At 40.4% G+C, this 24,119-nt stretch overlaps 1 long non-coding RNA gene across 1 annotated transcript; it reads left to right on the forward strand.

Annotated features, from left to right (window-relative positions):
* Nucleotides 1–1,385: 1,385 nt before the first annotated feature.
* LOC115355357 (uncharacterized) lies at nucleotides 1,386–23,146 on the forward strand. Its single transcript, XR_003927873.1, has 3 exons — nucleotides 1,386–1,694; nucleotides 5,553–5,618; nucleotides 22,850–23,146. It is a non-coding gene; the product is annotated as an uncharacterized LOC115355357 (long non-coding RNA).
* Nucleotides 23,147–24,119: the final 973 nt, after the last annotated feature.

Consider the following 24,119-nt stretch of genomic DNA (forward strand, 5'->3'; position numbering starts at 1 on the left):
TGAAAATTCCGTGCACCATTTTATTTTATTTTTTTGGGAAATTAACTTCAATATTGTTTGTATGTATCAATTTTGTATGGTTAATTTACTTTTTGATCTGTTGTGAATTTTGGGAATTAAATATTCACATTAATCAGTACTTGAGAAATTGTAAATTATATGACGAGATTGTTGTAAGTATGCCAAATATAGTACTTTTGTGTATTACAATTAATGTAAATAATGTGTTTTTAACAAAATGTAGCTATAACAGTTTACAGCTTTGAATGTTGAAACAGCAAATTATTATAAATGTTCAAAATTTTATGGTTTTGTGAGTGTAGAAAAACTAAGGTCATGCATAACGACACCTAACACATTTGCAAGTTCAATAAACTGCCCTATGTAATAAAATGGTTTGATCTGTATGTTTATAATTATTCAGTCACGAGATAGTGACTTGTGGCTGGAGTGTGCCCTCTCATGCTGCATGCACAAATTTTCCATTTCCTACTTCTGCCTTTCTTACTACTTTATCAAGCAACAAGGTTTATTTGTATATATTATGTGCCTCATAGATATTTATGAAATACCATTTTTACTAAAGTTTCATCCTAAATCCTATTTTTCCACATGCTTTATGGATCTTTTTGCTCTAACTTATGCTTGAACTGATTATTTTTTGGATTGCCTTGGGAGAGGGAAAAAAAAGACTGAACCTAACTGATCCAGTAAGATAAGACGCTCCAAACAAATACACCCAAAAACAAACAAACAAACAAAAATCATTATGGGCTCTAATAGAAAATGAGACATTGCTGTAGGACAGATAGAGACAGAGATGAAGTTGGTGGCACTCCTATTGTAACATAAAAGGTAAGCTGACAAAGCAATGGTTTAAAATGGGTTGGATCATGGGTGTGTAACATGCAACAAAGCATTCAAAGTGCCACCTTCCATTCCCTTTAAAGGCCATGGTGTACCTACTATTATAATGGCGCATGTGCCAGGTAATAAGGGAAGGCCTCCCTGCAGAGGAAACCGATCTGCTCGTGCACGAAGTAAACACGCACGAGCATATCGTCTATGCCTACAGCAGGATCCTATCAAAGCTCCCTGAGGTGAAGCATGCATCCCCGTGCGCGTAATAAGCAGATTGTGCGCGCGTTGTGCACCCACTTATGTAGGCGCGCATGACTATCTTTATAATGCGCCCTTAAATAACAGTGAATACCGCGCCATTGACTTCGGACTGGTTATTATGTTGTCCGCCAATCACGTAAACACCCTCAACAGCTTCAACGCAGCAGTGGGCCAACAGTGCGGCTGACCACACCTCACTTTAAAAAACAAACAGGTGGGCGCAAGTGATATTAATTAGACAACGTGGGCGGCGGATAGGAAAATGACAACTACGCCGGTTGGAAAGCAGCAAAGACACTTCGCGCCAGGTGTAAAATAGGGCCCCCAGTGTTTCCTTAAGCATATTTATCCTATTTAGATGATTGGCAAAGCAAAAATAACCCCAACTTTGGATTACCAGCGTTAAAAGCAGAGATGGAGCCTTGGAGCCTACTCATGCCAGGCACTGCTCGTTGCACCAGGAGCAGGTTGAGCTAGCTTTGCTAATGTAACAGTCACATTATGCCAACATGTGGATATACACGTCAAGACAGAGATACATTCAGTGGGACTTCTATTATAACATAAAAAAGGTAAGCTGACAAAGAAATTCACAGTCAGTGAGCAGTAGTAATTGTTTTGATTTATTTTATCAACATTACCCGTTTTTGTTTTTGTCTTGTTTTGCTGACCTACAATGCTGTGCCAGCCAGTAGGTAAACAAAGTAAGCAAAACTCTATGGCAACTGGAAAAAGCAAGTCGATTTTTTATAGAACTTGATTTTCCGGTCAAAAGTCCACAGCTGATGAAGGCAGCAAAGTAACACAGGGATCTGTTTTCTATGACCCTCCACTGGCTTTGTAGTCATTATAAAGTTGTGCTTTGTAATAATACTTTTGCTCAAGCATGGTGTCTTTTGCTACAGATGAAGAAACAAACAAGTAATTGGCAAACCATGGTTTAAATAGTTTATGGAAATAGTGGCATCTTGGTGTTTTGGATTTAGCAATGAAGTGTTGAATCTATAGAGATCTTGAATTGGAGAAGGGTGGACTTTCCCACTGAAATCAACATAACATGGTCGGGGCAGCAGCCACTTTTATATAAATTATAACCATTGCAAAGGACTCTGGCTTTGGTACCGGGCTAACTTCTGTGTTCCAGTTGGTGTTAACTATTGATGTTTATTCACTGCTTTCAGCAAGCAGTTACAGCACATCATCATCTCGGCTCTCAAAAAAGTGTGACACACTTTACCACACTTAACCACAGGCACCATATTGAACGAGCCAAATGACCAGTTCAGTGACTGTACTCCATCCAGATTCTGTGGTTGAATTCTCATAACTGTGTTTGGGAAATACCATGTGCATTCAGATATACTGTATTTGTTTAAGCAAGAGCCAATAGCTGGCATGCAGTTCGATGTGATTCTCAATTCCACTGAGTCTCCACATCAGTCCTGCTTAGGCCTGGTGTTGAAAAGGGGCTGTACTGAGCGCCCAGTGTCATGCAAAGTGTTCAAGCCTGAAGCATGGCCTCTTGGCATGTAGATGGAGAACGGGCTCAAAATGTTGATGAGTTGCTGTTGTATGTGATAACAGAAGAGATACAGGCACAGGAGAGCAAGTTCCACTTCATCATAATGCATATAATTACCCTGCCACCATGGCTGAGCTGAAGATTGCTCTTCCCACATGACCCACTGCAACAGTTCAGAGCTGATGTGGAAATTGTGCTGCTGGGCCTGGGGACCTTGAACAATTGCAGAAGTTTTTTTTTTTTTTTTTAATATCCCCATTCCACCTCGACCACCCTTCCTCCCTCTAGAAACATACTATGAAGAATGGCGACTAAGAGAGGAGCACACTTCACCTGTCAGCACTCGTCATAATTGTTGGTGGTTGGCTGTAATTTGACAGCAATTATCATGTCAGGAGTGAATTCCCTGCTAATCGGAGAGTCTCCTTGCAACAGAGGGCACATACTGCAGCAAGAGAGGGAGACATGCCCCCGCCATTCAGCAGGCCTGGGAGAATTGTTGTCAGTTACAAACCTCCACAGGCTTGTCAGTCTGCCCACGTTGCAGGCAGGGCTTACTGGGAGATGAACTGCATTCTGCTCGTTTTAACGGGGAACAAAAGCTTGTCTTGGTGAGGGGTAAGCAGAGGGTTAAGCAGATGACAAATTTCTGCTGATCCCAGACCTTGACATTTTGCATTTGTGTGCACAGATAGCTTCCATGCCACAAAGGAGCCATAGCTGGAAGGCACAGAGCTATAATAGCATGTAAATATTATGAACCTGTACGATCTCCCTGTAATTGTGAAAGGCATTGGGTACATTTCTTTAAAAATACAGCATTCATTATATCCAGGGCAGGGTTCTTGCACGAACAGTTTAGCCTTATTATACTGGCACTAAACATCCTCCGTTTATAGCATTCACGGGTGATGATACATAATTATCAGGGGAAAGGCAGTGCTAGGTATTAATTTAAAGTTGCCTTGGGCGTATTTTGGAGAACACACAGCCGCAGAGAAACCCAAGGTGTTTGTCTCGCTTGGCAAATCTCTCCAGGGAGAGGAGAAGCTGGAGCAGCTCTGCAGGGAGCAAAGAACCTCCATCTCAGAGGTACACAGAGGAGAACTTTCAAAGGGAAACTCGCAAGAATAGATGGCATGTTTTATCTCGCTGCTTCTCTCCTATATCTGCTCTGTTGTGTGCAGCAGCTTATGGGGGATTTTTACCTGACAGCTTCAAATGCTCCAGGTTGTTTTTAATGGTGAGATGAGTGAAGTTTAATTTTTTGACTTGTGCTGTCCTCCTCTGAGGACAACACAAGTCTGTATGGGGAGTTGACTGCTGGTTTCAAATTATTTGAATGCAGAGCAGAAGCACAAGGCAAAGAGATATCATGGTAATGCAGGTGTATGTGGATGTGCGTTCTTCTCAGAGGAGATATACTGTATATATTCATGTATTGCTGACAGACCAGTGCAGTATTTCTCTAAAAACACTACAGACAGACATAACACAGGGTTCAACCTTTGCACTGACAATGCAAAGGAAGTCTGTTAAATGGAATAGACTGTTAAAATCTTTCCTCTTTTCTCACTGTCAGCGGCAGATGCAGTGAGGCCATGGAGTCATTTTCCAGCAATAACAAAATGTCAGTATTAAAAATGAGTAGGAGTAAACAATTATCACTAAGTGCCAGTTGTGGGCAATATGTATATTATATATTTTTTTTATTGTGACATAAGTCTAGATATCCTCTGAGATTTTGGATATCTTAATGTTGTGATGGCATAACTGTTTTCTTTCCCTGGTTTTAAAGGCTGCAAATCAGTAATGGGATGCAGTTGTCTGAACGTATTAGGCTCTTCTGTTTTATTATTTTCCTTTACCTGCTTGGTCATCACATCCACATTGCTATTTTTTAATCAAAATCTCTTGATTGTAAATATGAACGCACCAGCTGTCATCCCTACAGTATTTTACACAATATCAATATCAGATCGGCCACTCAGTTGATTATGATATTTTGTTTTGTCCATATTGCCCAGCCCTACTTTCTGTCATTCCTGCTATTTCCAAATATTGCTTCTTAACATCACACTGCATCTGTGTTGGACTGCAGCTTTATAATCGGATCCTATTGAAATAATTCCCTTCATAATATTACTGTTTATGATAACCTTAAAGTAGGGGTTTAATTAAGTGATTTTTTTTAAACTCACATGTACAAAATCTTGAAGAATCAATGGCTCACAGTCTGTAATTGCACAGCTGACATTTAAAACCTCAACCTTCACACCACTTAACCAAGATGTGATACAGCCTTTATATCAAGATGCCCTTGTGTAGTATATTTGATTTTACACATTAGCATGTTGCTGCCTCACATAAAAAGCTCAGAAGTCAAGTTTTTGTGATGTTTCAAGTTTCAACTTCAGTTCAAGGACAGCACTTTGCACCTTGGGTTTAGAAAGCTCTATGACCCTGTGTGCATGAAATCCTTTCAAACTTCATTGGATAAACTCAAAATTACAAGGTTTTCACCCAACTGTGACAATATTATGTGTTATCATTCCACTTTCCAGTATTCTAAAATCCTTTAGTAACATTTTTTAACCAGGAAACAGAAACCTGAAGGGGCTTTGGTAAATTACATAAATGCTACCTCAGAAAACATTTTACTGAAAATGTTTAAATGTAATGGCTTTTCACAGCATGCTGCAACACTCATCATTCCTGCCTGTTGAGAGGCTATTTTATTCAGCACATGAACAGCACTACTGCAGTTCTTATTATCATATGCCCCTATCCATTTCAGTGAGTCATCGTCCAAGGTCAGCAAATGGCGACCCTGTTTACTGAGCTCTCATGCCCACCAAGGGCTCTCAATCTTAGGCTTCTTGACTTCCATCCACCCCTTGTGTTTCAGTTGTCCACATGGAGGAACCAGAGGGCAGCTGTATCAAGACTTTCAGCAGGCCAGCCATGTTAAAAGGTACTCTCTTGACCTAAAATGACCTCTCTCTCTCTCTCTCTCACCCGCTCTCATTCTCAGAGGTGTGCATTAAATTAAATGTTAGCCTCTCTCGCTGTCTTCTCTCGTGGGTGATCACCTTACTTCTGCCTGGCTAGTTCAGCTGTGAAGCAGCCTTTCCTGTTTCTCCTACACACTTGAATAAATGTGAGGTCAGATGTGATTATTATGCACTATCCCAGTAAGAATTCGCTATTGAGTTCAAACCTGCTCGGGAGGAACGTTTTAGCTTTGGGTAAGAAGGCGGACATGAGGAGGGTCAGCTTGGTGAGGCTGTCTCGTACAATTTAGTGATCTTAATTTAAGTAACGCTGTAAGATTTATGGCCTTCAAACAAAAATATAACCAAAAATCACATCACATTGTTCTAGAACAGAAAGGTTACTTTGAATTATAACTTATTTGCAGTTCCATCTAATATTTGTCAAAAAGATGAAACGGTCTTCACTAGTATTTCTGTTTGATCTCAAGTCCCAAATGATGAGCATGAGTGCATCTCCCCTCTGAATGACAAAGCCATGGATTACTGCAGCACCTAGTTGCCTCAGTGACAGTATAAACCTTAATTTGAATGCTGAATACTCGGCCCAATGAAGTGAAGTTTCTCTGTTTTGTACTTCTTTACAGTGCTTGAATATTTAATTCCAACCTTTTGGATAACAAATGTAGCCTAAGAAACTTTGTTTTTTCATGGCCATACAGCCTATTCAGTTAACATTTTTTTTTGATAATTTATATTTAAAATTATTTAGAAGTGAAACATTCATATGACTATTTTGTCAATAAATGCTTCAACAGAAACTATAAAATATTGGTTCTATTCAGAATGAACCAAGTAACACAGAGGGAAAAAGCCAATTTTTAAACCCTGCAGTATATATTTTTGGTCTATGGCATGGCTGCATTATCACCTTAAAATTGTTAATGCTGCACTGCTAACATGCAGACCCTTTAATCAATGTTTGGTGTCAGAGGAGAGCTAACAGCATGTGTTATTACCTGTCTAGATTTTATATAGCGCTGAGCAGTGTCTCTGGAAAGTTCTATACACAAACAAGAGCTGCCTGCTGGAAGCAGGAGAGAAATGGCTTGTTTTGTATTTTAATACTCTTCTGCAAACTTTCATTTTGTGATGCTGTGCTGTTTCTTTTTGACTGCCCTGAAATTTTAAGTGGTGTTTCAAAAGACAAGACAGTGGGAATCTGAGGCCGAGGTACGTGAGGAAGGAGGCTGAAGGTGTGTGTGTGTGTGTGTGTATGTGTGTGTGGGGAGGGGTAAGCCGTGGGAAGGATAATGCACTGCTTGAGCACACATGGTTTGATTTCTGCGGGAGAATGACTTTACTGGGCTATCGCAGCTTCAGCAAGACAGCACTGAATTGTTCTTTTGTTCTGGCAGTGAAGCTCTGGGGGTTTTCTCACAATGAATTCCTATTGATTTTTCTGGTCATGTCATCAAATTGTATGTGGCTTGAATCGTGACTACTGTTTTCTCATCTGCTCCCTGAGGTTCCTCTCCTCTATTAACTTTTTATCCTGTTTGGATGAGGCCAAACTAAACAAAGAGCAGGGAGAATGAAAACTAGGATGAAACGGGAAATAGAAATAAACTCGATGAGTAGAGCTGCCTAGTAAGTCGCTTGTTCAACGAAGTGCCTCCCAGTGATTTAGTGATTATCCATGCTAAACCAACATTATTTGTTGTCATGATAGCAAATATTACCAAAATCTACAGTTAATATCTATTTATGAGTGGCCCACTTGGAGATGCAGTTCTACATTATCAAAAGCATGGCTGGTATTTGACTTGGGGCAAATTGACTTCTGTCATGACCCTACCACTCGAACCATCTGTTTTCTCTGGGTATTGGCAAGGATCTTGCAACATAGTATTGCGTTATATGGATCACAACACAGTTTGCATCACAGTTCTCAGAATTTACTGAAAATGTTCAATTAAATAAAAGCTACTGCATAACGCCTAGATAGACTACCAAAATACTCAACATATTATGAGTGAAATCGACAAGGGAAAATTTAATTGAAAATTCTCATTCCAGTTTATTAAATCAGGTCAATGCAGTTACAGTGTGGATGTCATAAAAAATGAAAAATGCATAAATTATACATATTGATACAAGGGGTTAAAGAATTGATATAGTAGGCTATTGCATAATAATGCTGCAGTACTCAGCTCACAACAAGGAAAACATTTTTCATAACAAGGATATCATAACACTGTCCTCAAAAAGCAGGACACCTCTGTATCTCTGAAATTAGAATCAGGTTTAATGAATCTGTACTCTGCTCTGAGCAATCTATATGGTTTCACATGAAGCCTAGGAGATGCACATTGTGTTTGCTAAATTGTTAGACAAAATGCACAACAATGATTCTTTATGCTCAGACACAGAGAACTTGGCTCCCATTTATTTCTTTTCTTCCTCTCCTGCTCACATTTTCCTCCTTTCTTATAAATCCCTCCCTGTGGCTTTTTACCTCCCATGAACTCCAACACTATTATCCCAAAAGGGGCATTCCACTGTTTGCCCACATAATGGTTTGAACAGCACACACATCCAGCACCCTCTCACTCTCTCCCTGTCTCTGACATACAAACACACACAGAGCCTCACAGTATGATGCTGCACCCATCTGTTAATGTGTTGCAGTCTTAATTATGCTCACATCAGACTAAGTCAATCAGACGCACCTCCGAGCCAACTGTAATACAGCTAGCAGGGGCTTCACTGATCAATAAACTATCCTCCCTGGATTGGCTCACATCAGTGCGGTCCCAGCCCTGTCACTGTCGTTTGTCTCAGCACAGTAGTTTAATATCTTAACTTGTTTGTTTGGTGTAAGTACTCCATTTAAAGCCCTTGTCCAGTCATTTGTCCAGTCGATTGTAACTTGTATTTTATTTGATAATCTATCCATGTTAAAAATAATAATAAAATCAGTGAATCTTGTAGTTACACAAATATTGTTCATGTGAAGCAGCCATTTCGAGTTTTTTTTGTTCCTTTTTGAGTATAAAACACTCAAGCCAAGTGACCGCTGGGACTGGTACTAATGATATGGAAAGAACCACCCATCAGTAGATGGAATTGGCTGTCAGCTTTGTGACACACCAAATCTAGCTCGCCAGGGGGAATGTACAGTACAGGCCAAAAGTTTGGACACACCTTCTCATTCAATGCGTTTTCTTTATTTTCATGACTATTTACATTGTAGATTCTTACTGAAGGCATCAAAACTATGAATGAACACATGTGGAGTTATGTACTTAACAAAAAAAGGTGAAATAACTGAAAACATGTTTTATATTCTAGTTTCTTCAAAATAGCCACCCTTTGCTCTGATTACTGCTTTGCACACTCTTGGCATTCTCTCGATGAGCTTCAAGAGGTAGTCACCTGAAATGGTTTTCCAACAGTCTTGAAGGAGTTCCCAGAGGTGTTTAGCACTTGTTGGCCCCTTTGCCTTCACTCTGCGGTCCAGCTCACCCCAAACCATCTGGATTGGGTTCAGGTCCGGTGACTGTAGAGGCCAGGTCATCTAGTGCAGCACTCCATCACTTTCCCTCTTGGTCAAATAGCCCTTACACAGCCTGGAGGTGTGTTTGGGGTCATTGTCCTGTTGAAAAATAAATGATCGTCCAACTAAACGCAAACCGGATGGGATGGCATGTCGCTGCAGGATGCTGTGGTAGCCATGCTGGTTCAGTGTGCCTTCAATTTTGAATAAATCCCCAACAGTGTCACCAGCAAAACACCCCCACACCATCACACCTCCTCCTCCATGCTTCACAGTGGGAACCAGGCATGTGGAATCCATCCGTTCACCTTTTCTGCGTCTCACAAAGACACGGCGGTTGGAACCAAAGATCTCAAATTTGGACTCATCAGACCAAAGCACAGATTTCCACTGGTCTGATGTCCATTCCTTGTGTTTCTTGGCCCAAACAAATCTCTTCTGCTTGTTGCCTCTCCTTAGCAGTGGTTTCCTAGCAGCTATTTGACCATGAAGGCCTGATTCGCGCAGTCTCCTCTTAACAGTTGTTCTAGAGATGGGTCTGCTGCTAGAACTCTGTGTGGCATTTATCTGGTCTCTGATCTGAGCTGCTGTTAACTTGCGATTTCTGAGGCCGGTGACTCGGATGAACTTGTCCTCAGAAGCAGAGGTGACTCTTGGTCTTCCTTTCCTGGGTCGGTCCTCATGTGTGCCAGTTTCATTGTAGCGCTTGATGGTTTTTGCGACTCCACTTGGGGACACATTTAAAGTTTTTGCAATTTTCCGGACTGACTGACCTTCATTTCTTAAAGTAATGATGGCCACTCGTTTTTCTTTAGTTAGCTGATTGGTTCTTTCCATAATATGAATTTTAACAGTTGTCCAATAGGGCTGTCGGCTGTGTAGTAACCTGACTTCTGCACAACACAACTGATGGTCCCAACCCCATTGATAAAGCAAGAAATTCCACTAATTAACCCTGATAAGGCACACCTGTGAAGTGAAAACCATTTCAGGTGACTACCTCCTACCTTTCTTTGTTAAGTACATAACTCCACGTGTTCATTCATAGTTTTAATTCCTTCAGTTAGAATCTACAATGTAAATAGTCATGAAAATAAAGAAAACGCATTGAATGAGAAGGTGTGTCCAAACTTTTGGCCTGTACTGTATGAATCACAGATTTTAAGCATGCATAGACACCTCTCCCCTCAGTAGATGAATGTGAGACACCTCTCTAGTGACAAACTTTGCACAGGTACAAGTCAGGATTGTCAAGGTCAGACATTTTAGGGACATTAGCATAAAAAAAACAAAACACAATTTGAGTTTTTAAAGTGAACGTGTGATTCACAGGTCTGACACCAGGCTAAAATTAATGGGATTTTGATATAAAAGTACAAATGCATGAATTTGTTGACATTTATTGTTTAATGGGTAAATATTCAGGCATGCAACATAAGACAAGAAAAAATCATTTACCATTAATTGCAACTAAACTGTTTTAAAAGCAGCTGGATTAACTGCAAGAAATACATAGTGTCTTGGTTTAAGAAAAAAAACCCTGCTATTTCAGACATTCACTGGACAGCAGCAATATGTTATATCAGAAGTTTTGTCAAATCTCCTTAGTGTCAATAACTTTTTTGACATGCATTTCATCCCACCCACTCTACATTGGTCCCATGGACATTGCTTGACACCTGCTGTCCCGCCTCTGCAGTTGTAGACATCCTTTATTCCATGTGCTTCAATGCGCATGGTAACTGAATGCAGAATGCACATTAGTAAAGTAATTCATGTGCTGTGACAAGGTGCTCTTCCTTACTGTATGGTGTTAACATTAGTGTAGTGGTGCGTTGAGTTGGCTAGCCCTCTTGTATGCTCTTGCTGAGACTGCTTTGGAAATTAAATGCCATTAAAGAAGTCGATAACCCCTCCCTTGATGCATTAATGCTCATTCTTAACCCCAAATTACTTATTATTATTTTTTTTTTCTTCCTGGTGCTGCAGGTAAATATTTCACACTAATTCTGATGTTTCCATGAGGTTGCAGTTCCACTGTGCACCATTTCACTCAACCATTGACATTTAGCTGATCTCATTTTATATCAAATCTTGGTTCAAAAGTTCATCTGAAGAGGTGCCTGTGTTCAGAGCGTTACTCCTCTATCCAGTCTGCTCTCTCTTCCCCTGCGGGCTAGCAGGGTTCCAATGGAAGCTTCATTCTAATCTGCCAGGCTCGGGGGTGTGTTTCCTGCATCGAGGCTGTGGCCCAATCCATCTGTCTTCATCAGTGAGCAGGGGCGGCTGTGGACTTGGGCCAGCAGGACCCCGCTAAGCACCAGCTGCTAGCTGCCTTTTACACTGATTCCCACCAAGTGGGACATATTTACAGTAGAGCAAGCTGCCTGCTAAGATTCGAGGACCTTTCAGCTTTTAGCCCCTGGATTTGTGTTTTTTCTCTTGTGGTTCCTGTCTTTCTTTATGTCTGTCCCCTCCCGCCCTCCTTGGTTTATGTGTCTGTCATTATGAATCTCTTTCTGTCTCTACCTTAGTATCTCTTGCTATCTGACCCTGTCTTTTATCTCAGAGGAGACGTTCATATGAATGCAGAAGGCCTGCACACTGCAGTTTGTTGTTGGTTCTTGACAGCAGAAAACGCTAGGATGTATAGGGATGTTTATGATGAATAAGCCTTATGGTTGTTGGTTTAATGGTGCTATATATTTACTTAGACTTCCAAATGTTTCTCTCTCCATCTCTCTCTCGGTTCAGTTTGCCTCTGCTCCCACTTATGAGGCCAAGTGGAAGGTTCAGAACCATCTATAGCAGAAATAATTGCATTTGCGGTTGTCATCCCAACCATTATCAGTGTTACCATGGCTTCAGCTTATGATAGAGGAGCTCATCCTCTTTTGCTTTTGCCTCCCATGCTCCCTATGGCATTCTTTGTTTACTGTCCAGTTGTTCATCCGTCCATACATCCATGTTGTGCCACTTTCTCATTACAACAGTGTAAACATGCTGTATGCTACTCTGTTCAGCAGCTACTGAACTCTTCTATGTGTTGAATTCTGTCTCTGCTTAAAGAAAAAAAAAATCACCCTAAAACACTATAAGACTTCTTTTCTGGGCCTATTTTGTTTGTTTTTAATTTATTCCTGTGAATAGCTGATTTGACATATACAAAGTGACATCAAGTCCAGATATTTCCAGTATAGCTACAATGGAGTTTGACTGAAGAAACACTTTAGATAATTTAAAACATCAGTGGTAAACATCAGGTTTTAGTGCCAGACGTTTTCTGTACTCACTGTTTTGCACCAATTTTCAACAGAAATGCAGGGAGAAACCCTGTGACAAAAAGGCAGTAATAGCAATTGCGCCACTAATAGCAGTCTCAGCAGACCATTATAAAATGCAGCCACAAGATGAATTTTATGTAGCATTTTGCATAAGTATGTATATTATTAATAGACGCATAAACAAAGAGTTAACAGACAAGCTAACTGCTTGCTACTGTCTTTACTTATATGCCCACCTTTTAATTGAAAGGACTAAATTCACAGTCCTATGTCCTGAAGTTGTTTGAAGTCATTTGCCTGCAGTATGTCCTTTAGTAGTAAAGGGTAACAATGGTGAGGTAAGATATTCCTATACTGCCTTTAGCCACATGGGGTCTAGCTTTGAGGTAGGTGGACACAGAGGAGAATATTTAAATTAATCCTCACATGCTGGCCCACTGGGTTGCCAGATATCTAACTCTTGTAAGTTTTTGCAGGTTATCTTTCTCAGTGGATAAGCCAAGTTCCTTAAAGGAAGCACTTGCCTTTAATTTTAAGAAACTGACAGTTCTACAGGCTTAAAGCCACAAGAAACAGAACTGTAATTTCTCTTCAGTTGTTTTACATTTAATAAACAATAAAGACCACCTAGGTTTTAAAATAAGCAATGTCCTACGTGGAGAAACCCCTTGCCATGTAATTGAGTGAATTTCCCTTTAAACTGCATTCAGGCTTTCTGCAGGTGGGATTACTGCAGCATCCATAATAAGACCCGAAGGGCAAGTCAAAATATTTTCATTCAGTACATATAGAATCTAGTAATTACCCTTTGCTTTATGCTGTCAGTCAACTGCTAATTAGGTACCTTATTTACCTGTACAGTGGCTGCTCTTGTTGCTGCAGTTAACCAGTATAGAATCATCTCTAATAGCAAATGTTACAACTAACTTTAACCAACCAAATTAGCAGCTTTGGAAATGTTATGTAAGTTAAACTACAAGAGTGCACTCAGTGACAGTGAAAAAGCCAGCATTATTTGTCTGTGTGTATGTATATCTGTCCACAGCTACTCTCGCATACTACTGGCCCAATTAGCCTAAAATTTTTTGTGCACAGTTATAACTGTATAATCAAGGACCTCTTGGATGTCCAAGCTTCAGAGAAGGGTAGATGCACAGGCCGTGCCTCCATATTCTCCCTTCTCCTGGTAGGTGAACAAAGGGATGGCTTTTTGCCTCAGTCCAAGCACTGAAGAAGGGGAGATTAAAAAAAAAAAAAAAAACAGCTGAGTTTTAGAGCAACTGAGTTAGCACTCAGTTGCTCTATAACACAGGTTTTTCAAAGGTTTTGAATCACTGTAAGTACAAGAGGTCTTCTATCATACAGTCATAAATGTGCACAAAACATACTAGGCTGATAGGCCAGTAGTATGCAAGATTAGCTATGGACAGATACACACATGGACAGGTACGCACACCCAACAGACCCACACAACTAAATGCATGATCCCCCCCAGGCTGCCACCTGGTGGAGATAATTACTAATATTAAATGTAACCGTGAAAACTGGGCCCTCTCCTGACATAGGTTGCTCACTATTCACTCACATTTGCAGAGTGTGGATTTTGCAGTGCTGGTTCATCAGCTTAATGCATGTTTGCTATTTTCCCAGCTCTTTGAGCAGTAATGCACTGTTCATTTAATAGTGGTAAGGGTGGAGAAAACCATTTAAATGCAGTGTCAGCCAGCAACAACAAATGCGCTATTGTCAGCACACTGGCCAGCCGAGTAAACAAACAGTTGCCACATGTCCTCACTGTTTTTGCTGAGCCTTCACACAACGGGTATGTCTGCCGGTATGTGTTGTTTTTTAAATGGAATTTAAACCACAGTATAATACCAGCGCACCCGCATATTTTGCGGGATGGACTGTTTCATCAAATCACCTTTTGCTGCTATCAAAAATATCAATGAGAGATTGTTTTATATGTGATGTATTCTAGTATCATATGACAAAATACAGGTCTGTGGTCTCTCAAACCTTTGTGAATTGCTACACTCAGCTGTGAGGTTTGGAATTAAATATTGTTTATTTACCCCTGTGTCCCATATTTTAGGAGAAACATAGTATGAATCAAATAAGCCTGCATATGAGCTCTTTTTTCAATAGAATTAGCATATTATATGGATTCCTAAATTGCTTGAATCTTAAGAGATTGGTTGTCAAAAAAATGTGCTTGGCTTCCTTTTACTCTCAACAGACATTACATAGCAGAAGACACCTCTTTTTCTTGAAAATTTGCCTCTCACATGTACCAAGAGCTTGCATAGACAAGGCTGAAGTCTCAACCAGCACAATTTTGAATATAAATGCCCAGCACATGAGCTTATTGGAGTCCTGAATTAGAGCCTAACTGAAGTAGACACTGACAGCAAAGGTTGAGGCTGCAACTGGAACACCAAAAAAGATGCTATTTGTAGAGACAAACAAGGCAAACATTGTGTATCCTCAAAAGAGTAGCCTGTCCAAAAGACAAATTTCTTGTGTTCAGTTTTCAGTATTGTACATACCTTTACATAAGCATGTGGTTTAATTCAGCAGCTGAAACAGAAAGGCATGTATTAACACAATCAACAGTGACCTAAAGGCAAAAACAGTAGGTTAGCAGAATGTGGAATAGGTTTGTATATAATTTAGATATAATACACAAATAACCTGTTAACTTGAATTGGCCGGTGACAGAGGCAGGTGACCCCGCGGAGTAGGTCACAGTGACAGGATTGATTTGGAAGGGCTGCTACTCAGCATGGCGAGACGTTAAGCTAATTACCTCCCTTATAAACATCGGCCTGGCCTTTAGCTCCTATCGAATAAGGCCATGGGCTCTTGAACGATTAGACTGGGTTGAGGGGGCCCAGAGGCCGGGGGTCCTTCCTATGGAAATCAACTTTGGTCTAAATGGCAATGAGATTAGCACAGCATTGATCTGATACTTTGATTTTTTTTTTTTTCACCTCCTCTCAAACTCTCCTTTCTATGTCAACCAAACTGCCCTGGAGTATTTTCATGTGAAGAAATGCAGATTAAGTACTGCATATGTTTGTCAGACTGGAGAGTGTTCAAAAATGAAATGTTATGTGTAGCTGAGCATGGCAACAGCAGCCTTCACCTTGTACAGCAAAATGAAATATCCTTTTGCGAGCCTTGCACTACAGTATGTTACAGCACATTTGATGCTTTATGTGCTTGCCAGACAAAGATGGAGATTGTATGTCCTTTGTTACTGCAGCATATGCTATCAGCTGCATTTTTATTTTCTATGTTCCAGGAAATAATGAAATATACCTGCCGGCATGCTTTCATGTGCAGGTCTGGTCTTGATGTTTTCAACAGTGAGGAATGAGGGTAATGCACTCTAGCGTTGGCAGTCACGCTACAATAAACCATGTCGCATGACAACAGCGGTGGTCCAATTGATGCTGATAGTACAATGACATCTTCTGGCAGGGCAATAAAAGAAGATGTCTCTGCCCGCTATCACACGCTCGATTCATCCCCCAGTGCAGGAACATGATCTCACGGGCTGGGTTGACTGGGAGCCAAGGGGTGTACAAGTGTGCATTTGTGGGGTATGATATGATCACAGTGTATGTGTGTAATTATTTGTGTGTGCTAGGGCTGCTCTGACAAATATGTGTGTGTAAGTAACTTCTAGTGCTGGCCACATATTATGGAGGAGGTGGCACTTTCCTGTGCTCATGAGGCACTTATGATATTTTGTTGCTGACTATCTATTTACAGTATGTGTCCTGTGCATCAGCCAAACTCCATTGCTACTGACAAGACCTGTAAATATATGTATGACTACGAGTAAGTATTTATTTATCTATCATTAATTTTGATATGTTGAAGAGTAATTCTTGCGTGTATGTGTGTATACATTCCTGTGTGTGAATCAAAGACAAATTGCAGGGGGAATCACGACCTTTCACAACCATATGAGCAACTGCTGTAATATGTACGGTAGTTGAGAGGTGGCATCAAATGGGAATAGTCGACTCTGCCTGGGAAAGAAAAAGATAGACTGCACCTCAGTTCTCATTCTCACACAAGAGATGTGAGATGGCACATTGGCCTCTCCTCAGCTTGTGCTGCTTTCCCTGGGGTTGCAGTGTGGTGACAGTCAGCAACAGAGGCTAATTGTGTTGGATCTGGCCAGTCAGTGAATTTGCACAGGTCTCCATTTGCCTGCCTTTTTTTTTTTTTTTTTTTTTGGAATATTTGTCTGAATTTTCATCCGTTGGAAGGCAATTACAGGCCATCAATGTTGGGTCAGACACTGCAGAGCTTTTTTTTGTCATTATTGCCTGCCCCTCACCCCTACCACCAAGTCATCTCTCCACTCAAGTCTGCTTTTTTGCCTCCTCACCTATGTTGTAACATAGCCAAAACATTGCTTTGCCCTGGACTGTTACTCCGTTTTTCGTCATTTTCTCATAATCTTCCCCTTTTCTTCTTTCTCTCAGGGATTATCCCTGAACCTTAAGCTGTTCCATACTAACTGTGAAGTCTATGATGTGCAATATACAACGCTGGCATTGCAGAGCGGAGTAGAACAGAGGCGGTGCCATATGGGCTGTGCTAGGAACAGTATGCATGCTTTTCTATGGAGACTCTAACCTTTAAAATGTTAATTGTTGTGCACTGGGTTTAATCAGGGGAGGGAGCCCATCTCCTAAATATAGCCACGCTTCCTGTCTGTGCTCGTCCAAATGGAACAAGGCTGATTTATATTGCATAGGGATGACATTAAAGACAGCTTTCCCTCCAGATTTCCAATGCCAAGATTCTATGCACATTCCCCAGTGTTCCCCACGGCAGTGCCGAGCTAAAAACTGGCTAGGAGTCAGCTTGTAGTGTGGATAGTAAAAGAAAGTGGACAGAGGGGGAAAAAAATACATGCAAATTCTAAAATAGAATAAAAGTCCTCTTGTATGTTTATTTCTCTCCTCTTTCCTTTTTTTTCTCATTTCTTCTAACTTCTATGTCTTTCCACTCTCCTGTCTTCCCCACTTCCATCTTGCTCAAAAAGCTTGAATCTCTCATGCATGCCTCTCCCCCCCTCCACCACCACCACACACCCCACACCTTTTTCTCTTTCCATCTCTTCTCCAGCAGTTGATTTATTATGGCTGTTATTCAGTGAAGGCATCACAGCTCCGCTGAAAGCAGCATGCCGTTTGCAGGGCACCAGCAGTGCCTTTGTCTGTGAGACACGCTGGTGCCAGCAGGCCTTTGGATGCTTGTTGCTGTTTCCACTCTCAAATTTGATTGCTGCAGAGAAATGAAAGCCATATCATACCACATCCCAGGTGGGATGCAGAATTGAATATTTCCCCTTTTTATTCTCAGACCCCCTCGTCCCTTTTTGATAGGCTAGTGAACTTCAATCTAGAGGCAACATCAGATAGAATTTGTCTTTGTGTCTGGGCGGTGCTGCGAGTGCTCAGAGTCAATGATGCTGATTTAACAGTGGGTCAGATTTTATTAGTAAGGTTTTGAGTAATTTCTTCAAAACACCGAGCCTTGTACATGTTTATCAGTGTGTGTGCCATTGTAACACCACTGATATGTGGCAAAGGGCACTACTTTGTTTTTCTGTTAGATTTGAATAAAAAATGAATAAGTTGAAAGACATTGGAAATAAATTACTTGCAGTATTTGATGTTAAGGCTGATTTTTTTTTCGGTGTACTTCTCCAGCTGTGTTAACGGGGTGTGGTGGCAGCAATCTTTTCCAGAATTAAACTTATCTCTTAGCACAGTGTCTGCATCAAAAAGAGTCTAATTGCTTTGAATTTTGCACCCTGTAATGATTTGCATTAATAATCCTCAGTGCTGTGTTGGAGGAGGGAAGGACAGACAAACAATTATTTTTCACACTGTTTTCCAAGAATCTCTCTTCTCTCAGAGAACAGAAGACTTCTCTTTTCTCTTCTCTTCTCTTCTCTTCTCTTCTCTTCTCTTCTCTTCTCTTCTCTTCTCTTCTCTTCTCTTCTCTTCTCTTCCTCAGTCTGGCCCCCATCATTTTCATGAATAACCTATTAACTTGTAGCATTGTCTAACATTGTTTTAAATGAGCTCTTGTAACTTAGCGCATAACCAATGACTTATGCAACCAGTGAACTCCTGAACCTCCAGACCCTTCCTGATGTTTAAATTCAGAGGGAGAACACAAGATGATTCCCAATTCTACCTCATTATATTAATCTGATACCCAGAGGAGCAGCACATGATTAAAAAGAGGGATCAGAAGGCATGTTGTTTTCTCTGTGCAGACCACAGGAGAGAGCGGAGCCACACCAAACTGACACCATCTCAGACACCGGCTTGCTTGTTCTAATTAGTAGAAACACAAAGGACAGATAAGGGTAGAGTAAACCTGCAGATGTTAGATGAAAGTAGGAACTTTCACCTGTGTTTTATCCCACCATCTCACCTTGGTAAATGAACACATTTCTCATTTCTGGGGAAGTTTTTGGCTAATGAACCTCTCTAATCTCTGTGGCTTTATTTGTACAACGGAGCAAATCCTGCATAGACTTTCAATTGGTTCCCAGTGATGGCTGACCAATTAATGCAGTTTGTGTTTGTGGACAAATATGCTGTCAATGCAACTGTTTGTTGTGGAGCTTGTTACCCTTACTGTAGTGAGTTAAACCTGCAAGAATAGGGTGACCTCTTGGGAATTAATTCATTAACACCAGCAGCAAAATTTATACACAACAACAACATGAAACACTTGTTTTCTTGTTGTGGTACAGACACTTTGGAATGAACTTTAAAAATTGCAAATCTGTTTATAAAGGATAGGGCCCTGTCATTTATTTTTTAACACCAAGAAAGAACAATGCATACAGATCATGATTTAAGTTAAACATCAGTCACACTCTCATAGCAGTGTTTGGGTCTGTGAATATTCATTTTTGGTGTGATTTCTCCAGGTTATGTGTCAGGTAGAATTCACACACACCTCCTCTTTTCCCCAACACGTGTTGTTTCCCTTTGGAGAGCTGAGAACGTGGATGTTAATTAGCTCACTGATTGTACCACATTCGTAGCTCTGTGTGTCAACACTTCTTTTACAAGAATAATCTAAAAGGTCTAGGATCGGAAGTCACAAGTTGACACTTGTGCGTGTGCTGTGCGCTGTGTGTGTGTGTGTGTGTGTGTGTGTGTGTGTGTGTGATTGTTTGCATGCATTGATGTGCGCGCGTGTGTGCGTGTGTGTGTGTGTGTGTGTGTGTGTGTGTTTGTGCATTTGTATTCTGGTGTGTGGGTGTGAATGACACATCCCTCTTCTGGCTAACACTTATTTTCTCATCAATGTGAGAGGGAGCAGAGGAATATGATGGGACAGTGGAGGGGATTTTCCCATTGTACCCCTTTTGCGCTGACCTAAAATCCCACTACCAACCATTATTCCAGTCCTGCATTCTCGGTGTTATAATCATCTGAGGTAATTATCGGCTGTGGCTCCGATCGGCATAAGTGTAAAGGGGTCACTCACCAATTTACGACCCACATAAGGCAAATTGTTACAGGACATGTTCTACATTTTAAGTAGGCAATCCCAACCTCAGTGTAACTTTAATCTTTGCCATATCAATAAATACCATTAAATCACCATTGTTTGGATAGGCTTATGTTCATAGTGTAGTTGTAAAATCTAAAATGTATTCTTGTTTGCTGGAAAAAATAGAGGAATTTACTTACAGAGAAAACTAACTTGCACGATAATGGACTCTATAGAGTGGTTGAACTTGAATTCTTGGCGCATTGTGCAAAACTGATACAAAACACCATTTTTTTATTTTTCTTTATTTTTTTTGTACAGGTCAAAAGGGGAGCGACACATGAGGAAATCTGACATCCTCGTCTCTCTCTCATCATATTTTTGACTAAGTGTTATAAGAGGTATTATCATCACCCAGCATGGTGAAAGAGGCTGAAGCCCGACTCCCAGCTCCTGTTGCGGTGTTGTTTTCCCCAGAATCACAGTGACGGCATGCGGTTATAACAAATATGCTTTTTTTTCCTCTCAGTTATTAACAAACACAATGACACTCCTGCTGATTTTCATGTTTTGCTCAATGTCATTTCTTTTTCTTCACTTCTCAAAAACAAAGCCTCTGCTGCTTCCTGACAGACGCCTGTAGGTGCTCTGTTGGTATTTCAAATAACATCTAGATGTTTCTTGGTGTGGTTGAAAAGATACAGTGCGTAGAGTTTGTTATGTGTGTGATTCATGAGTGAGACAACAGGAGTCCAGTTAGGCAAGCTGAGTTCTAACTTCTGGAGGAGTTTTTCTTCACAAATGGACCGCTCTGTTTAAAGTGAGAAAGATTCCTTGGCTGGTTGCTCTCCACACATCTGGTCAAAGTCATGCACTGAGTTAGCCATTGTGTGTGTGTGTGTGTGTGTGTGTGTGTGTGTGTGTGTGTGTGTGTGTGTTTGGGTGGAGCCCCAAGGTAGCTGCTCCGAGGGAGTCAGTGTGAAGTTCAGTCATCAGAGAACAGATGGATGTGAGGAGACAGCTGGAGCGACGCTACCACACACACTCTCACACAAACACAGGTCCTTAGGGATCATATGTACTGTGCCAGGTAGGACAAGCACAGGCACGCACACACAAATGTGCACACACACAGACACACACAAACAGGCCCCTTAGGCTGACATACATTGGGCCAGGGCTAGTTCAGCTGGGGATGAATTCAGGCTGTGCTGAGCCAAAAAATACAAGGACAGACAGGCAAGCAGCTCAGCATGCAAGCACACACACCATCCCATGGTGTGTAGGAAAATGATTCCAGTAAACAAAGCATGCAGTCAGTTATGCTAAACAGTGTGTGTGATGATGCTCATCTATACATAATTCATATAGGCCCTACATAGTTGCATACATGCACACATACAGTAGTTTATAGAGTAAATCATATTTCTGAATTTTGTGGATAGGCTTTGATTTTTTTTCTCTTCTTTATTTCTCTATAGTAATTTACATTTACGTGGCAGCTGAAAATAGCTTTACATTCAGCAGTGGCATGCTGATCACAGGCCCTGTCAGAAAAACAGAAGATCAAAAACATTTGCTGCTTGTATTTCCTTTTAGACGTCTCTCAGAACACAAGGACCAACTCTTTGTTGTCAGATTGATCTTTGCTCTTATCCTTTGTCATAGTATTCATTGCTCAATAACAAGACCTTTCTTTTCATAGGCAGATTGGAATGTCATTACAAAGCCACTGAAAGGATTACGTGCATTTGATCTTCCAGTATATCCAATGGACCTCTGTCATCATTGTCCAAACAAGAGATAGCCAGCGGTTTCCCTTTCTTCCTGGTTCAGATGAGTGATATCCAATAGGCTCACTCTGTTCCAGGGAGCATTTATCCAATGGACCCTTTTCTTCCTAGTCCAAACAGGAGACATCCAACAAGCCCCTCTCCTGCACCCTAATGGAACATGCATTACAGTTTCCATTTTTGTAAATGAGGTTAAGTGAGGACATGTTCATTTGGAGTACATCCTATATGAGTAACGTGTGCAGCTCAGAATTGCAATTTTAAGTCCTATACTGTGATTTCTTCAAAATGTAGACCTTGATCTGTTTCTCTAGTGATTAAGCTATGAGAGCTGGGCAGATTGTGACTGTAACATTATTAGAATATATTATACTCATTTCTGTCATTTCTATTCTCAATTCTCATTGTTTTGCTTAATGTCCCTCTACCCATGTCCAAAACATATTCCTGAGCAAGGGGTGGGTAATATGGACAAATTCAAATATTACAATATCTTTTCTTTTGACAGGTATTTTCATAAGAGCATTATACACAAGAAACTTGTGATAAACAATGATTTGTGATGTAGATGTAATGACCAAACAGGTACAGGCAAATGACAAAACAAGTGTGACAGTCTAAGTTCAGAAAATTGCATCCATTTGATGTTATTCAGCCTTTAAATCAGGAAAAGGTAACACTTGCTGTAGGTGTTGTCATGATAATATGTTATTCAAAATCCTAGTAGATATATAATTTCATCACAATATTGACATATATTGATATATCGCCCAGCACTATCCTGACCATGACTTTGACTTAGCTCCGTCTTTGACCTACAAAATTAATCACCTATTCTTCTCAGGCACCTTGAAAACTCTCCATGTCTTGTCCTGGTTCAGCGCATACTTATCTGATATATTAAATTAGGTCCCTCCTGGCCTGGTCCTGGGACAAGTAATATTACTTTTTAATGTAGGTTACCACTTGTTACCATGAAGTCACAGAAATGCATTAAACTCAATTTTCCTTTTTTTCTGCAGATGACGCTCAGCTGTTATTTGCCACTGGAGACTCACAATTTATGTGCTTTAAAAGGAGCACTGCAACCATTTTAACAAATTTACTATCATTATCAAATTGCTACAGCTATTCTTTGTTTTGGACATAAACTATAGTGCTAATAAAAATGTCACACAATATGCCGTGCCTGCAGTAACTCATCGTTTTCCCCTGATGAGAAGAGAAACTGGTTTCATTTGGCATGTGCAGTAAAACCCGGCATGGATCGGATATTGTATTTGTTAGAATAAAAAGTGTACCTGATGTGAAATACTGGATGATTGGAAATGTTCTTGCCTTTATTTATTTTTTTTTAGTTTTTTTCTGAACAACTTAATATATGTTAGTTGAACAGTTGCTTAAAAATCCTGGCATCACTTGTGATCCTCATCTTCCTTCTTAGAAATCAGATGTTTTCATGGTATCTTTCTACCATTTCTGAGCTCACACACACTCAAGCTGTGGCCTTTTTTTTGTCTGTTTTCATCTTTATTTGTGTCATTTACTCTCTGTGAAGCACTTTGTGACAGACATGTTTGGTAAAGCACTTGGTAAATTAATGACTTGACTTCGATGTGATTTGACAAGCGTTCATTATCTACTCCTCTTGATAACTGCTCTACCTTGCTGTCTGGCTCTTGCCCTTCCTTACATAAACACCTACAACTTGACTGAAACCCTGTGGGTAAGGTTGAAGACCAGGACTAATATCATTAACACTTCTCCACACCCCCATTCCTACACTTGCTCTTCTCTATTCTTTTCAACTATGAATCCATAACCTTGTGAGTTAGACTCCTAATCAAACTGTTGCTGGAAGGCAACAGTCTCAAAATCTAAGACAGAGGAGAACAATGTTGTCTTCACAGAATGTGCATAATCTTTGAGCATTGAGTTTTATTGGTTGCCAGATATCTCATTAAGTTGCCAAGCACATGGTTATGACCAGGAAAATCCAGCACCAAATCGTGTAAATGGCATAATAATCGAACCAAAATTAAAATCCCAAGCAGTATTGCCCTACTGGTCCAGTTTATTTGTGAAGCCCTTTATCAAGGTTAGTCACAAATGCCACATTATGAATCAGTAAATGCAAGCAATACAGGAAACTGACAAACAAGATCTTCTCACAACATCTTTCCAAACAAAAAGCAGTGCTGTAGGGTTTTCTCCTATTGATCATCTTCCTCGCAGAATAACCAGATAGTCAAGATTCACTCTGAAAAAAATTCTCCATTTTAACAAGCCACT

The sequence above is a fragment of the Myripristis murdjan genome, chromosome 23 (genome assembly GCF_902150065.1).
Source record: "Myripristis murdjan chromosome 23, fMyrMur1.1, whole genome shotgun sequence".
In the NCBI taxonomy this organism is placed as follows: Eukaryota; Metazoa; Chordata; class Actinopteri; order Holocentriformes; family Holocentridae; genus Myripristis; species Myripristis murdjan.